At 45.5% G+C, this 15,031-nt stretch overlaps 1 protein-coding gene across 2 annotated transcripts in view; it reads left to right on the top strand.

Annotated features, from left to right (window-relative positions):
- Positions 1-544: 544 nt before the first annotated feature.
- MFAP3L (microfibril associated protein 3 like) overlaps positions 545-15,031 on the top strand; it is a 47,000-nt gene continuing 32,513 nt past the window's right edge. For both annotated transcript variants that reach the window (XM_066387890.1, XM_066387889.1), the window contains exon 1: positions 545-770. The gene's annotated coding sequence lies outside the window, so the exon portion shown is untranslated. The remainder of the gene's footprint in view (positions 771-15,031) is intronic.

Raw genomic sequence — 15,031 nt, 5'->3', positions numbered from 1 at the left:
CCTGCGTGTTTTCTTCCAACCTCTTCTGTGTGGGTTTTAGAATTGACAGCAGAGGCACCCTGCGAAGCTTTTGATCGCAAGGTGGCGTGACACGCGGCCTTGGAGAAGGGGTATGTTCAGAGGTTGTGTGGCTAGTTCTCCCGTGTCCCAGGATGGGATGCTAAGAAACCAGTTCCTGGGTGTCTCTAACGACAGTGCGCCCCGACGCTCGGGAAAGTTGTAGTGGAAGCCCTAGTGGTGCCCTGCCTCTCAATTATCAGTCACGCTGCCCAAGCACGACAGCCTCGTAAATAAGCGCCCTCCGCTCGGGTAATAATCCCGACGTGCTGCGGCTGAGCCCCCCGGGGGACACTAAGTCCCGCCCTAGAAGCTGCTTGGAGTGAATGGGGGACTCCCTGGCACACTCAGCCCGTCCCCTCCTCCGCGGGAGGACCCGCGGCTCCTACAGGTTCGTCCCGCCCCGCCCTCCACCCCGCCCCCGCGCCGTGGCTGCTGCGAAAACCCGGCGGTGATACCGCGCCGCCCGGCGAGCCGCACTGGGCATGCTCAGCACCGGCCGGCTCCGGCTCCAGGAGGTGGGAAGCGCCGCACTCCCGGCTGCCTGCCTGCCTGCCCGCCGCGCATCCCGCAGCGCCGCAAGGAGCTGGCGGAGGCGGCTCCTCCGCAGTAGCGCTGCCGGGCATCCGGCGCGGAGTGGGCGCAGCGGCAGCTCTCAGGCTGGCCATGGCGAGGAGCGCACGGCGGCCACCTGAGTGGCGCGGCGGCGTCAGGTTAGCTGGGGCACCGGGCGGCGGGGTGCGGGCAGCAAGGAGCCCCGCACCGGTGGGCAATCAAGTCGCGGCTGCGGCTCCCGCCGCGGAACTTTCCCGGGAGCCTAAGCTGGCGGAGCCCACTACGCAGCTGCGCGGCGGGAGGCGGCGAGGTCCCGGCAGCGGGCTCCTGGGGGTCGCAGGATGCTCAGTATCCATGCGGGGCGGGACCCGGGGGCGGATGGATGGGACAGCCTCCTCTCAAGCTTGTGTCATACGCCTCCTGACGGTGGGGAACGCGGTGTCTACCGCATGCCACCGAGGAGCCTCCCGGGTCTCCCGGGAGAAGGGAACGCCAAGGTGCGGCGGGAGCCTTCGCCTGACTCCAGGTCACTCCGGTCACCGTGCCTCAGTTTTTCCGAAATAGAGGGTAGGGTGTACGGTCCTGGCCCCCCAAGCTCTTGAGTCTGGGTTCCGGGTTCGGACCCGGAAAACCGCCGAGCGCCTTGTCCTGATGCTGCAGGAGTGCGGGGAGCTGTGGGTGCCTCAAGCCGCCGCCTCGCGACTGAAGCTCTCTGAGTTTGTCGCATTTGACTCCATAGCAAGTTGACATCGAATTGCTTCATGGCGTGGAAAGGGAAACCTGCATCATAGGCTTAAAAACCAGTAATTGCAAATATGATTTATTTTACGGTAGGCCATTAACCTACCCTCCTTCAAAAAATTGGAGTTTGCAAGTTGCAAGACTTATATAGCAGACTAGCATAAAAAAAGAATGTTGGCAGGTCCTATAACTCAACGCTGTAGAAAATAGCCTACTATGGCTGAATTGCCAGTGTTTTTAAGGATACTTGTTACGGAAAAGTTTGGTTACTGTAGCAGTCTTTATTTTGTTTTATCTTAGCTTCATATTAAGAAATTGAAAGCCTCGTATTACAGAAACGCAATGGTTTTTGTTAAGTTTTCTCACTTTTGTTTCTAGATGAAACATTTTTTTTTCAGTTGCTACTATGCTGAACATAGTAAAATTGTTCAAGATGAAATGCAGGATGGAAGATTTATTTTTAGAAGAGTAAGTTAGAACAATGTAGTTCTACTGGCATTTTACTTTTATAGAAAAGGGAATTTGTAGATCCCAGTGCAGTTTCTACTGTTGGCTCTTCCTAAAATGTTTAGTACCAGTACCATTCTTAGGGTTATTGGATCTAATAAGAGCAAGATAAACAATCTTTGTTTTAGTGTTAACTAGTTCCACATCTAACTAAAGTTGTATTCTAAAGCCTATTTCCATAAGTACCACTTCGTGAGTTCTGTTGTTTTATTTATTAATCTTATTACAAAACTTCTTATTTGCATTCTTTTCTTATGGTTTTATTTATTTTGCTTTTACATTTTTTATTTTTTTATTTTCAATTACAGTTGACATACAATATTATATTATTAGTTTTAGGTGTACACCTCAGTGCTTAGACATTATATGACTAACTAGGTGACCATCCCTATAAATCTCTTACCCATCTGACACTATACATAATTATTAGAATATTGACTATATTCCCTATGCAGTATTTTACCTCCGCAGGACTATTCTATAACTACAATATTTGTACTTCTTAATCTCTTCACCTTTATCACCCAACCCCTCCAAGCCCCTTTCCCTGTGGCAACGGTCAACATGTTCTCTTGTTTGCATTCTTGATAGACCTTAATAGACTTTGGAGGTACATTGACTTCTCATTGGATTGTGAAATAGCTTTTAATGTTCTTGCCTGCTGTGGCTCCAGCTGGAATTCGAGCTACCCTGGATGGTTTCCCCAAGTGGGCTCTATGCTATGTCTGTACATAACCAAGACTTAACAACAGGAAAGTCTCGAAATGTCCAGACAATAGAAACAACATGATTCTATTTCTACAAGTGAGGCCTGTAGTCCTCCATTTTAGCTGAATAGTTTGTTGTTCATTGCTCCCAAATGCATTTCTAAATACATTTACAGAAAAATTTAGACATTTGAAAAACCCAATACAAATATTGGGAAACTGTGCTTTCTTTTCTATAAAAATGCATCAGGTTAGAGATCTGCTGTGAAGTACTGTGTATATGTACAGCTTATCCTCTGCAGTCGGTGTGGTGTTCTCAAGCTGCATTCCCAAGTGGAAGTACCTTCACCCTTGGGTATCTCCTGGCTAGAGGATGCAACCAAGCCTTAGTTTCTCTGTGAATGTGAGGTTTAATACAGATCAATAGGTTACTTCCGGATCTAAAAACCCCTGTATGTACATCTTTTTTAAGTTAGGAAAGACAATGGAATTTAACAAAAGATATATATAAGCACCACTCTTGGTTTCAAGAACTCCATGTTCTCCTAACCCAACACTAACAAAATCACCAGGATTTAGATTGAAAAGGGATTTTGTCATTGCTAATGAAGAGAAAATAGCAAGGTAGGTTTTCTATTCAAATGAGGAAACAGGTAATAATTTCTTTTCTTTTGCATTTAACTTTTGGGTTCTTGAGCTCAACTGCCAAGCACATAATTTTTTGTTTTATTTTCATGTCTTTAGATTTCTGTACTGCATAAGTGTTATTAGTGACATTAGCTATTCATTGCAAACTATTGCCTTTAAAAACAGATCTTTCCCCAGTAAAGTACCTTAATTTATTCATCTCCTTGTTTGATTTGCAATATAAATATTTGAGGCTATTTAAATTTGCTTAATTTGAACTTTGTTTTTTGTTTGTTTGTTTTTAATGCAAGAACTTCCAGATAATATTGTGGCAACGTTGCTTTTAATCTCTAGCATAGTACAGTCAGATTTGTTAGATGAGTGTCATTTTTTTTTTTAATTCATAAATCATGCAGATAATATCTTCACTAACTCAACATCTAACCAAACACTTGGGGTGTGGCCTGTCCCTTCCTAGCCAAGCTCAGGACACTTAAAACTTTGACAACATTTGTATAACATTCAAGTTAATCGTGTTCAAGTTGAAAATGGCATTAGATGCAAATATTTGGTTTTAAGTATGCTCTAATACCTCCCTGGAATGGTTAAAGGATTAAGGAGTTTGGTTGATTATGGGATAATGACCAGGTAAGAGCTGTCAGAACTAGTTTCTAAATTGTACTAAAAATAGAAGTCCTGTGAATTTATTTATCTTGCCTCTGCCTCCACCTGAGGTCTTTACTCATTAAAATACCACATTCATTTTTCTTCCCTACAATCTTTAACAGTTAGGCCCCCGAGGCTACAAAAATGTATAAGACATAGTGACTCAGAGTCCAGTCAGAGAGACAGGCAAAGTGCTGCAGGAGAAGTGGTTGTACGTGGAACTGAGGAGACTTAGGAAGGAGCCCCTTGGGTAGGAGGAGGAGGAGCCTCATGAATATAGCGGCATTTCCACGAGGCTCTAAGGAATGCCTAAGGAGCTGGGTAGGCGTCTTCTAAGCAGAGAAGTAGACTTTCCAGGCAGAAGGAACACCATCATGGTAGTTAACATGACAGCCCCCCTCCCCCAAAAGATATTGACTTTGGAACTTGGCAGATGTGATTCAGCTGAGGAATTTGAGATGGGAGACATTTTTCAGGATTGTCCAGTGGGACCAGTGTAATCACAAGAATACTTATAAGTGAAAGAGGGAAACAGAAGTCAGCATTGGGGTGATGCCATGTGAGAAAGACTTGACTGGCCATTGCTGGCTTTGAAGGTGGGAGGGGTCCATGAGCCAAGGAATGAGGGCAGCCTCTAGAAGCTGGCAAGGCAAGGAAACAGATGGTCCCCTGAAGCTTCCAGAAGGAACATAGCCCAGCCAGCTCCATGATTCCCCATTATGACCCATGTTGCACTTCTAACCCTCAGAACTGAAAGATAATAAATTTGTGTGTTAAGTGATTAAGATTGTGACTTAAGTGCCATAGAAAGGCAGGATAGAAAGCTAAAGGATTTGGTGTGGTGGAATAAATGAGCAGGAGCAGGAGCAGGAGAAGGGGAATGAAGTGGCCCTTTCATTGTGAGAAATTCGATGTCATGCAAAGGAGTTTGGATTTTTACCCTATTATAGATAAATAGTGGAACACCAGCAAGGAATTTTTAAACAGGAAGGGGCAATAACCAGACTGCCACCAGATCATCTTCCTAAAAAAGCAGTGTATAGCTAAATCTCAAGTTTCTCATGGCAGTTTGACAAAGGATGTCTAACCAGGGGTGGTCAGTGATGGCTAGAAATATGGAGCCAGGTTGTTATGTTTGGTTCTCTGAACTGATCTGAAATGACATTCATAGGCCTTATTTATAATTCCTAATAGAAGAAGGACACAGAAAGTAAAGCAGAAAGGTCAAGTCGCATTTGACTGCCTGTTTCTGCCCATTGTCCTCTTAACAGGCAGCTGCTCTGCTGGCTACATACCACGCAGCCCTGAGCGGAGTGCTGCAAAAGCTCAAATTTAACATAGTCAACTTGAGAATGATGTTATGTCAGCTGAGCCCACTCTGACCAGTTGGCATTCACTGCTTGCAGTGCTGTGGGCTTATACACGCTCAACTGAGGAATTGCCGTAATCAATTAACAGTGTTTTCCAGGGGCTCCATATTTGTTAGGGGATGGGTGATAGCTATAGTACTAGATGACCTAACTTCTGTATTTAAATATAAGGAATATCACCTGGCTGGTGCTGGTGCAGTGGACAGAGCATCTACCTAGGATGCTGAGGTCCCAGGTTCGAAACCCCAAGGTTGCGAGCTTGAACGCGGGCTCTTCTGGCTTGAATGTGGGCTCACTGGCTTGAGGCCAGAGGTTGCTGGCTTGAAGCCCAAGGTCACTGGCCTGAACCCAAGGTTGCTGCTGGCTTGAGCAAGGAGTCACTGGCTCAGCTGAAGCCTCCCCCCCACTCATCAAGGAACATATGAGAAAGTAATCAATGAACAACTAAAGTGCCGCAACTGTGAGTTGATGCTTCTCACCTCTATTCCTCAGTACCTATCTTTCTCCCCCTCGTGCTAAAAATAAGTAAATAAATAATACATAAGGAATTTAGTCATTTTTTTCCAAACATATTTATTCAGTCTCTTTTTTGTTTCGGGGACTTAATATCTGTCCTTTAAAAACTTACAGTCCTGTTGAATTGACATCTCTGTGTCTGGAGAACCTAAACTGAAGGAATCTTCTACCTTAGTGAATTGAAACTGAACTCTATGTTAGAAAAAAATGAGTAAGAAAAACAAATTTTTCAGACAACTTGGTAAAGGTAGCCCTGGGCTAGAACGAACAGTAAGACTTAAGATTTATATTAATGAGAACCAAACAGTATATCTGTATTGTGGAGCTTTGTTTGCATAATGACGCAGTGGTTATTGTTTTCCCCTGCAAAGGAAGAGCTCGGTGTAAACTATTTCTCGTTTTTTAATCTCTTCTGCTTTACTCTCTGGGATATGTACCCTCGGTGTTTTAATGTTTTTTCTTTTTCTTTCTTTTCTTTTTTGTTCTTTTTTTTTTTTTTTTTTTTTTTTGTATTTATCTATAGTTAGAAGCAGGGAGGCAGTCAGACAGACTCCCATATGCGCCTGACCAAGATCCACCCGGCATGCCCACCATGAGGCGATGCTCTGCCCATCTGGGCTGTTGCAACCAGAGCCATTCTAGCGCCTGAGGCGGAGGCCATAGAGCCATCCTCAGCGCCCTGGCAAACTTTGCTCCAATGGAGCCTTGGCTGCAGGAGGGGAAGAGAGAGGGGGGGGGGGGTGGAGAATCAGATGGGCACCTCTCGTGTGTGCCCTGCCGGGAATCAAACCCAGGACTTCCACACGTTGGGCCGATGCTCTACTGCTGAGCCAACTGGCCAATGCATTTTTTTTAATTACTCTTTCTCTGACTGTTTGTCTTTCCAATTTCCCTGGGTTCTAACCTTTGTCTTCTCATCTTGTGGCCCACTGTGTTCTTTCCGGGTCATTTAACTTTTCCTCATGACTGTGTCAGTGACCCGTACACCAGTGTCTCCAAGTGTGTATCTTCAGATAAGCCTCTCTTACCTCTTCCTTAATTAATTCATCAATCCATTCAACAAATGTTGATAACCTGAGAGCTTATAATCTAGTGGAGCCAAGGAATGGAGCCAAGGACAGATGTGCAAAAACAAACACACACACACACAAAAAAAAAAACCCCAATTACAGTAAAAATATGAAGCTATGGATAAAGGACAGTGAGAGAAAGGGTGCCTGGAACTGCCTGGGGTGTTCTGGAGCGCCTCTGAACCGTGGCCAGAAGGGTACATAGGGTTCACCACACGTGCAGGGTTATGGAAGGCCAAGCGGTAAAAGGCACAGAGGTTCTGGGTACTCAGGAAAGGGGATATGATGGGGGTGAGGGAAGGGACACTCCGGAGATGTGATTAAAGAGATGGATGAGAATCAGGCCAGGAAGGATCATGTATATCCCGCCAAGGACTATATAGTTTTATGTTACTGACAAAATGAATATACATGGAATATGTTTTAAATAAAACCTTTGAGAGTCAGCTGACTTCCACAGCAATATGGTGTGTGAACTGGAGGCAGGGAAGACTAGAGGCAGGTCAGCAAGGAAGGATTCGACCCCGTGACGCCAGTCGGAAATGGCGAGCTCGGAAGCTGGGAACCGGAGCCATGTGGCCACAAGAGGAAAGGATGTAATTGGATTATCTGTGTCAAGTGCCACAGCAGTGTGGGAGGCAGACCCTCCCAAGGGATTCCGGGCTTGGAGCAGTTCTCAAGGGGCTCTCCTGCCAAGTGCAAGACTCTGCGTCCCCAGAGAGACTAACTCCCACTGCGTTTGCTTAAACCTGGGAACCTGAAGTGAGGGAAGGGAGCACCCAGCTGTGTGTGAGGGCAGGAGTCAAAACTCCATCACCACAGGGCGCAGACTTCATAAGAAAGGCAGTGAAGAAGGAATTAATTCCCTGGTTTTTCTCCAGCTTCTGCACAGAGGCATCCAGGGTCTGCCAATGAGACCGAGAGGAAATTAGCGTGGGGTGAGTTCCCTAATTCTGGATTACAACGTAACAGTTTTAGAGCCTGGGCTGAAGTTGATTTACTGTCATCAGTGGGAAAGAGGAAGCTGGCTGAGAAGATTTTAAAATATAATCTCAGCTCTTTCCTTCCACTGAGGATTTGAGTTGGCTCCTGGTGCCAGGAAGAGTGTAAGGGAAGGCTTTGCTTCTTAAGGAAATAACTAAGTTGATGTCAAGAGTCAAGGGCTCTTGAATGACCCATTGAAGGGACTGATCCAGTTCAAACAAGGCCAGAGAGCCCAGCCTGGAACTCATTCACAGCATTCTGATTTGTTCATCAAAGCAGTACCTCTTCTAGACCAGATGGGATGCTTCTGCTCCTGGGGCCATACTTTTCCACAGGCTCCTGAAACCAGGGCTGAAACTAGCGAGAGCTCTGTTGTCTTTGTAACAATGGGAGGCCTCCCAAAGGGAGCAGCAGCCAGCTGTTTTCTCAGAGGCTCGCCTAGATTACTTGGTCTTTGCGTGAATCTGGCTGTGGTAGAGCTCTTAAAGCTTTTCCTACATTCTAAAACACTTGAGGAACTTGAAATTAATTTTTTTTTAAGTATTTGAGTGTTACCCACCCTTTGCTTGACTGGAGGCCTAGAATTTCTCCCCCGTATCTGCAAGGCCTCTAGTGGCCTTTGACCCTCTCCCGCCTTCCTAGGGCTCCTCCTGCCTACCTCCATTTATGGCCCACTCCCTTCCTTGCCGAGGTGGTAGTTTTTACATCCCAGGTAACGGACCACCCATCCCAAAGTCTTCTATCGATTCTCCTATTAATAGAACTTCTGGAGAAGTGTCTGACATCCAGTGGAGTTCTAGAGATGGGCCTTGCTAAAACACACTGGGACAGATTTTTAGTTTTAATTTGTGTGCCATGTTTATTTCCACCCCTGCTTATCTAAAGTAAGCAGTTACTCCTGCTGGGAAACTGTCCTGTCTCTTTTATTCATCTTCCAGGACTTGGCCCACTGCAGGGAACGTTCTGTGACCTTTCCAGCTGACTTTCCACTGCATTTCTGTGGTACTTACCCAGTTTGGTGCTTAATCATGTATGACTTTCTATGCAGATATCAAGCACCTTCAAGGTAAAGACCTGGACTTAAATTTTTTTTTTTTTAATCCCCACAGGAATTGGTACTAAATTGAAAATATTGGCCTCATAAATAATTTGAGTTCAGCTAATTGATATGATTGGCTCCTAATTGTTTTTATTGCTAAATGAGTGACTGTCCAGCTGAGAAATCATTAAGAACACCTGGAACGTGTGCCCGGCCTGGCCGGGTCTTTTCCCATCAAAAGTGAGAAAAAGGCAAAGTATCCTTCAGAAATTCTCTGTGGAAACCATTGAACCCATATTTTCAACTTTTTTTCTGGTGTTTTGTTGAGTTTATTTTCCCTTGTCATATTGAAAACCACTTGACTTTGGGGAAAGATTGATCTTAGCCTAGGCACTAAAGTATTGCTCTTATGTACAGAATTTTAAAATAATAATTTTTAAAATAATAAATAATCACAATAGTACTTTAAAATTATTCTTATTTTAACATAATAATTATGACAGTTTGGACGCTGGTGGCATTGAGACTGTCGGCGAAGCTGTGGTATCCCTCATGGATAAGTGTGTCCAGGTTCCTGGAGCCCTGCACTGAGTCAGGAAGCGTCTCTCCGAGGGCTGGTGGCCCGGCCTCTGCTTCTCGGAGTGTCAGCGTGGACAGAGGCACTCACGTCCTAAGGGAGTGATAAGACTCAGCTGGGATCACTTCTGTGGTAGTGTTTTGTAAATCAGAAATGCAAGGTGAACATAAGGGACATAATCGTTGTGTTTAATATGAATTAAATCAAGCAGAATTGGAATTACAGGGTCTCTTCTGGGGTGTTTTTTCACTAAGATCCAGTTCTTAGTGAGAGTCTATTAAAAGCACTTGGCATGAATGATTCAGAGAAATGTTCATTATGCAATTCCACTTTGTGATAATGGGCTGGCAAAGGAGGAAGGAAACTAGGAAAACTAAAGTTTTTTTAAACTACCCTCTCCAGTTACAGAGCATATTTTTTCAAATAGATGAAGTTTTACTCCGGTAAAGGTGAGAGCCTCGAGTGACCCACTTCTGCACTGCAGCTCTGAATGGCCTTAGTGAGACAACCAAAGGGACAAGGAGTGAAGATTGGTTCTGACATTTTGAAATCTAAATCAGGCAGGCAGTTGCTTTTCATTTCATCTGTAAGAAGATGTGTGTATTTCAGGAGATGGGGATAGGAAAACTTTCCCCTTTCCTTCTCTGTTAGTTCTTCTGGCTGGTTAAATAATTAAAATGACATAAGGCATGTTAACAGGAGAAAAACAAAACTTTTAACAGTGTACACAGGGATAGAACACTTCTTGGCTATAAAGAAGAAAATTTTACCTTTTGCAACAGCATGGATGGACTTGGAGAGCCTTATGCTAAGTGAAATAAACCAATCAGAGAAAGACAACAATCATGTGATTTCACTTATGTGTGCAATCTAAGAAACTAAATGAACTAACCAAGGAAAATACTCAGAGAGAGCAGGCTAACAGCTTTGGGGGTGGGGGATGGAGGGATTGAACAATGTATGGCCAGAAGCCGCCATCGTGTCCATTCACATGCAGGTTCCCATTGGATTCGGGCAGACGGTAAAGAAATGGTGGAGTCGGAGGATGGTGGGCCATTCTGGTTATTGGAGTCTCACCAAGACAGGCAAGCCACAAGAGAAGCCAAGGGAAAAGCAGAAAACCTGCTTTTCTCCTGGAGGGCAAGGGATCAGGGAGGCCCCTGCAATGGTGATAGCAGGAACCGAGAGAGCGTGCCCCTGGTCTGTCCCCATTTTATAGTGTAGAAATCAAAACCTTTAATCCAATATACAAAATAGAGAAGTCTCTGATACAAAGTCACTTATCTGAGGCATAAATGAGATTCCTCATAATGCAACACATTCCTCATTCCACCCCACATCATGCAACAGTCAAGGGTGCGGGCAAAAGCTTAGTTTTAAAACTAAGCCTTAGATTATAATAACTTTGCCAGTTTACAGCCTGTCTCCCACACCCAAGGTAAGCAAACATATATGTCATATTTAAAAACTTATTTGACCAACAAACAAAAAAGAAAAAAACTCTTGGACAGGGACAACACTGTGGTGATTACCTGAGGGAAGGGGGGGGGGGTGGATGAGAGTACAGGAGAGATAAATGGTGATGGATGGAGACTTGACTTGGGGTGGTGAACACACAATAGTGTACAGATGATGTGTTATAGAATTGTGCACCTGAAACCTGTATAATTTTGTTAACCAGTGTGACCCCAATAAATTCAATAAAAAGGGGAAAACATAATTGACCACAAAAAAATACACATGCACATGGGAAATTCATACAAGCATGAAAATTCCAGAGACAGTAAGGGAAAATTAGATATAGATGTCCTCTGGACTAAGGAGGGTAAAGTAGGGGTCTAGGACTTTAAAAGGAGTTAAGCCATTCACAGGAGATGAAAAGAGTTAAATGTTTAGTAAGCAAGCATTTGTTGGGCTCTCTTGAATCCACGACACAGGGAGGGCTTCGATGAAGTGGGCTTTGCTAGGTTCCTCCCTGTCCACCACACCTAGATCTGATGAAACTAGAGTTATCTATGATGTAGTTCCCTTCCTGGAGCAGGTCCTCTGTCTTACATTCTTCTAGGCAGTAAGGGGGAAGGCCAGAGGTTCTTCCTGCCTAACAGAGTGGCATATCTTACAGCAACTTGACAACTTGTTCTGAACTGTACACAGGCATAGAAATTAGTCCCTGTAGGGCCAGTAGTCAAGGCCACCATCACAGCCACCTGGCCCGTGCAGGTTCGCGTTTGCTTTGGACAGACGGTAATGAAACAACGGAGCCAAGAACTGGTGGGCCATTACCTTTAATCTTAGTTCACACCCAGCGGGCAAGAAATACACACAGTGGAAAAACACTTCCCTTTCCATTCAGGGCCTCCAGAGCCACTGACTTATCCGAGTTTCCTAGAATCAAAGGTTTCTACCTTATCAGCCTTATTCACCTCTGTTCCCCATCTCCTTCTCTTTGCACAAATTCTGCACAAACTGGCTTCTCCTTCAGCATTCCGCCATCGTGGCTGCTTCTCCTCTGCAATGCTAATTTCAGGAACCAAGCAAGCACGAGCCCCCCAGTCTGCTCCATTTTATAGTGTAGAAAATTAAAGTCTTTAAGCCAATATACAAATAAGGAAGTCTCTGGTACATAGCCACTTATCTGAGGCATAAATGGGATTCCTCATGAGAGTGCATCACCCCACATCATGCAACGGTCAAGGATGTGGGGAAAGCTTAGTTTCGAAAAGATTTTAGAATTAAAAGGGTGGGAAAGGCTTAGTCTTAAAACTAAGCCTTAGGCTATAAGGACCTTGCCAGCTTACAGCCTGTCCCCCACACCCAATGCAAACTATAAGCGAGCAAACATATACATCGTATTTACAAACTTGACCAACAGTTGCCAAAACTCACTCATCTCAGAGGACATCCCAGGCCCTCCAACAGACCACATCCCCTCAGCCTCCTTCCACGGTCCCTTGACGTCTGCTGCCAGGGCCATGCTCGGAGCACCACAGCCTCTCATCTCGTTAAGAAGGGATGTGTTTCCAAAGGCTGACTTTTAAAGACATCTTTGTGGATATTTTAGTTTTGTGATAAAGAGTAGATATATTTAACTAGAACTTCTAAAAAAAAAAAAGAAAAGGGTGGACTTTGTTGGAAATGCAGGGCAAATGTAACTGCCCAGTAAGTTACTAATATGTGTAAACGAAAGGGCAGAGAAATAATGTAAATGCACCAAGCAGACATTCAGTTGCTTGACTACCCACGAAGCATGTTTTTAGGTGTGGGGGCTACAACAGTGGCCAATGTCCACAACAGAAGCCCAGCCCTCTGGGAGCTTGTCCCTTAAGAGGAGCAGATACACACGCACGCACACACGCACGCGCACACACAGATGGTAGTTGTTGGGCAGATAAAATGTATTATGCTCACTTTGTTAAAGATGGCACTGCCCACGTGGAAGCCATTGCCCAGGTGATATTAATGTGTGTCTCTGTGAGCTGTGGGCAGGCAGGATCCTTGGAGCCTGGGGCTTGGTTTTGGGATTAAGCCTTTCCCACCCTTTTTGATGTGGGGTGGTACAATCCCATTATGCCCCAGATAAGTGATTGTATTAGAGACTTCCCTATTTTGTATATTGGATTAAAGGTTTGGATTTCTACACTATAAAATAGGGGCAGAACAGGAGCTTGCTCTCTTGGTTCCTGAGATTATTATTAGAGGAGAGAGCAGAGAGGAGAGCAGAAAGAGGCCATGTGGAGGAGGCCAGGAGAAGCAGCCAAGATGGCAGAGTGTTGAGTGAGAAGCCAGTTTGTGCAGAGTTTGTACAGGGAGAAGGAAGGAGATGGGGAACAGAGGTGAATAAGTCTGGTGAGCTAGAAACCTTTGATTCTAGGAAACTCGGATAAGTCAGTAGCTTTGTGAGCACTGAATGTGAGTGGGTTTTGGAGCCCAGTGTGTGTTTTTTGCTTGCCCGCCAGGTACAAGCTAGGATTAAAGACTATGGCTCATCAGTTTTTGGCTCCGTTGATTCTTTGCCGACTGTCCGAATCCAATGTGAACCTGCATGGGCCAGGCTGCTGTGATAGTGGCAGCCATGACTACTGGCTTTACAGTAGTTAATGTTATGAAGGAAGGAGCAGGGTGGAGGTGGACAGCAGGGGGGGGGGGGCACTATTTTATGTAAGATGATGAGGGAGGGCCTGCTGATGAGGGGACATTCGAGCAGGGGTCTGAGAGTCAGAAAGGAAGAGTGGAAGTGAGTCTTATCAGGACCCAGGGAACTGTTTCCAGATCGAAGGACCTGGAAGTGCAAGAGTTCCAGTGCACGTGGCCAATTCCGGGATGAGCAGAGCACAGTGTGGCTGGCGGGGAGTCAGAAAGGAAGACTGCGAGGCAGCCAGGGACCAAATACAGAGGCCATGGAAAGGCCTTCTCTAGCTTCTACCCTTGCATGAGGAACCCCTGCAAATGTACCTTGTAATAACTAAAGAGTATTAATGTTTTATTTTAATTTTCTTTGAAGTATTCCCCATGCGCAGTTAAAAAAAAAAAACAAAGAAAAGGTAATGAATGCCTGGCACCTAGCACTGTCAACAACTGTTTGAGCGCCAACCACGTTTTGTTATTGGGGATGCTTCCTGATAAAAATTATACCCCATGTTGCAGGAGCAGACACAAGACCACTCTGTAGTGAATTATCACGTGAAATGAAGATCTCCAGGCCCCAGAGGAGGGTAGTGATAGTCATCAGCCCCTCAGCGGTACAGCACAGATTTACATAGCTGGTGGTCCTTGGCCTGAAGAGAGAAGGTTGGGTCAGTGGCATGGCCACAGTTGCTCAGGTGATCACTATTAGTCCAGGTAGCAAGGTAAGAGCAGCAAGGTTCAGTCCTTGTACTGAGCTGCCCCAAGAGTGGGGTTGAAGGGAGAAGCCTGTACCCCTTGGCCGTGAGGAGCATCCCTGTCTGGCAGCCTCCCAGCCGGCCTACCCTGCCTACCTTAAAGTAAACCTACAGCGGTCAGAGCTGACCACCTCTGCAGCCCGCTGAGGACAGCTGGGGGTCATGGATGGGGAGGGGTCCAAAGACTTTGGAGCTTGAGTCTGTTTTCTCCCTCATCATATTGTCCACGATGCCAGGATCACACAAGAAGGCAAATTTTCTATGGAGAACAAGTTCCGTTGTACCGCAAGGTGTACAAGCTGCCATCCAGCAAGTCACAAATGCCCTGGCAATCACACTACTTTGCCCTGGCTGAAATCCCTGCAGTGGAATGGATCTTCATTTGTACACGGACAACCCCATTGCTTGTTCCTTTTTCTCCCCTCAGCTCGCCATTTCGTTCCTTCTCCAGCTCCAGTCACAGCCCTGGCTGTTGTGGTCGCAGAATGATAGATCTGGGAGGGCTCAGAGGGGTCTGTGGTGCGGAGGGATCTGTCAGACGTCATCGACTGGCAAATGGCCACACTGAGGAAGGGGCTAGTGTGTCCCTCCCAGTCTGTGGGTCTTAATTCTAAAAGACTAAACTGGCCCTCTCTTCATACCTCTCCACCAAATTTCTGTTCTTAATCTTAACCTCAGGACCCATCCCATTTTATATCTCAGGCGCCTAATTCCATCCTAATCCTGATCGCAGCT

This window comes from Saccopteryx leptura, chromosome 1 (assembly GCF_036850995.1).
Source record: "Saccopteryx leptura isolate mSacLep1 chromosome 1, mSacLep1_pri_phased_curated, whole genome shotgun sequence".
Classification (NCBI taxonomy): Eukaryota; Metazoa; Chordata; class Mammalia; order Chiroptera; family Emballonuridae; genus Saccopteryx; species Saccopteryx leptura.
Note: the sequence above shows the minus strand (reverse complement) of the source record. Positions and strands in the feature narration are given on the sequence as shown.